This window comes from Nomascus leucogenys, chromosome 4 (genome assembly GCF_006542625.1).
Source record: "Nomascus leucogenys isolate Asia chromosome 4, Asia_NLE_v1, whole genome shotgun sequence".
Classification (NCBI taxonomy): domain Eukaryota; kingdom Metazoa; phylum Chordata; class Mammalia; order Primates; family Hylobatidae; genus Nomascus; species Nomascus leucogenys.
Window position 1 is genome coordinate 23,912,827 of NC_044384.1, and position 2,722 is coordinate 23,915,548.

At 50.8% G+C, this 2,722-nt stretch overlaps 1 long non-coding RNA gene across 1 annotated transcript; it reads left to right on the forward strand.

Moving 5' to 3' along the window:
• Positions 1-248: 248 nt before the first annotated feature.
• Positions 249-2,306, forward strand: LOC115834681. The gene is made up of 2 exons (XR_004029565.1): positions 249-1,014; positions 1,943-2,306. It is a non-coding gene; the product is annotated as an uncharacterized LOC115834681 (long non-coding RNA).
• Positions 2,307-2,722: the final 416 nt, after the last annotated feature.

Here is a 2,722-nt window from a genome sequence, read left to right on the forward strand (position 1 = left end):
CTCCGAGGCCCATCAGCATGGAAACAGGCCTTTTTAAAGGAAATAATCCAGATATTTTCTTTTTCCTGATGCCTGTGTAGACGTGTTTCCTTGCAGCTCCTTTCAGTCGGCCTGAATGCGGGAAAGCACCAGGGGGAGCTCACACATCTTCCTTCTTTTTCTCCCCCTCTTAAAGAAGGTTGGCTCTTGTATCCTAGCAAAAGGGTGGGTCAAAAACAACAACATGCATGAAATGATTCACAAAGGTAAACAAAGGCAATTCGTTCTGTAAAAATACTCTAGATTCTTTCTGAGGACTGGGCACTGCTCATAGTGGGCACACCTAAAGTCAGCATTCAGCCAACTCAGCGGGCTTTAAGATGGAGCCTCTTAAACCTCCTGCATCAAAAAGACATAAGGGACTGTCCCTGAGAAGTGCCTGTGTCTCCTTTTAAGAGAGAGAGAGAGAGATTGATTCTGCCTCCTTGCAATTCGAACTGGCATTTTGCAGAACACTCCAATCTGAATCACAGTGGAGGGTCATGGGAGGGATTTGGCACAGGGGAGTCTTGGGTCTTTGGTTTTCCACATTGATCAATGGGATTGATTTTTTCTGTTTTTGTTTTTGTTTTAAAAGAAGAGAATGAGTTCCTTTTTCTGTCTCCAGGATTGAAAACATGAAGGCAAAGAAGAGAAACTCACAATATGTCATTAACTTTGGGTTATCAATATTAGTAGAAAGAATCAATGATGGAAAGAATCCTAAAGGACTAGATAATCCGCATATTCGACTTCCTGATTATGTGTTACTGACACTAACATTTCGGAGTGTGGAGACCCTGCCCCATCTGGGGAGAGGGAGAGACAAAGACCCCCTGTTTGTGGTACTTGATTCACACATAATGTCCTCCATTTACTGCTTTCAAGAAGTAACCTGTTTCTAATCTTAAATTTCAATCTACTGATCACAAAATCATAGAGATCCTAGCCCTGAAAGAGACTTCATGAGACCATGTGACCAACTTTCTGACGCAGGTGAGATATCATTGTTTTGCATTTTATTTTATAGAGGAAGTCATTGAGATTCAGAAAGGAAAATTAAAGAGGCCGGGTCCCAGTCGAGTGATTTTTCTCCGTAGATCAAAAATCCATTCAGTATCCAGTTCCCCGTCCCCACCTACCCCTCCTAATAAGGCTGTGAATAGCGTTTGTTATATCCTAAGTCTAAACTTTGAGCCATTGGAAACCCTTAGGAGGAAAGAGATGAATCATAAGGGATTGTGGAATCATTAGAAATTGAGGTAGCTGAACACCTGGGGGAACGGTGGGCTTGATTCAAAACTCTCATCAAATGTGGGTTTCTTCTGGATGGGAGGCCGCTGAGCCGCTGGGAAGCTGCGGGGCCAGCCGAGGAGCCGGCCGCCTCTTGGGTCCCCAGTGTCGCGCGACAGCACGACCCGAGACAAGGCACCTGGCGCTGATGCCAGGCAGAGGCCCCGCGTTGCGAGGCCGGCGGCAACAGTGGCTGGCGGTGGGTTCCGGGCAGGGCTGCAGGCGTCGGGTTCCCGCGGCCGCGAGGCGGGGCTGGAGGGCGCTGCGGGCTGCGCGGAAGCTGCGGGGAGCGCGGGGAGCGCGCGGAACCCGACTCTCAGGGAGATCGCGTCGCGCCGGGCACAGGCATGCGACCCGCGCTCTAGGAGGGCGCACCGAGAGGCGCACTGCGGACCCAGGGGCTGCGGTCCCGGCCGCCGTGCGGGGACAGGCTGCCTCCCCGCCGCCGCCCAGCCTAGTCTGCGCGGGGTGCTGGCGGAGATGTCGCATGGGAGGCTTCTTCAACGAGGTGCAAATCCAAGCCACCTCGCCTAAGTGAATGAAGGGACGGCGCGGGGCGCGGGGCGCGGGTGGGGTTCACCGTGACAAAAGCCCAGTACCTGGTTCAAACTTTTTTTTTTTTTGCCCGCAGGATTTGAACATCGGAGATTAAAATGTCTCACAAGTCAGTGCAGCAGAATTTCCCAGCGACTTCGGTGGCGGGAGAGCAGCACCTCTCAGGGACAGCTGTGCGCATCCCTCGGGCCCCACCGACCGCACCATCTGACCTGCGGGAAACGAAATCTGAGCTCAGGAATTTGAACGGCCCCACGCACGTTCATTCCCGGATAAATCTCCTAGAGGACCGTGATTTTTCCACTTAGAGATTATTTAGGGAGATGTCCTGGATGGGACAGGTAGACAAATGGCGGCCCGAGGAAAATGCAGGAAACTCTACATTGTAGACGCTTAAGCACCTACTGTCTGGGCCCCGGGGCAGGGGGCGGGGGGCATTACCCACCGGAAACATCACACACCCGGGTTCCTGGCATTTTCTACATCAGTGAATGTGCCAGCGAAGAAGAGTGTGGGGAAATTTTCTGAACATAGAATTCATATTCCCGAAACGTTAAGTCGTGAAGTGGGTGCTTCAGCTGTCCCCCAGCTTTAGGATATTAACCCAGCTTTGGTTTTAATCACCAAGAGTTATTCCTTATAATCAAATCAGCAAAAGGGTTCCATTACCTATTACTGGTTGAGAAAGATTCCGTTCCCCCAGCTCATTGTATCGGTTCTCGGATCCAAGATGTTAATTATTGGCCAGGCATTCACAGCGGATTAATACGGCCCCTCTCGACACCTTGCCTCGTAGCAGACACCAAAAGCTGCTGCTGAGGGATAATGGAGAATGGGAAAAGTTGGTCATGAAAAA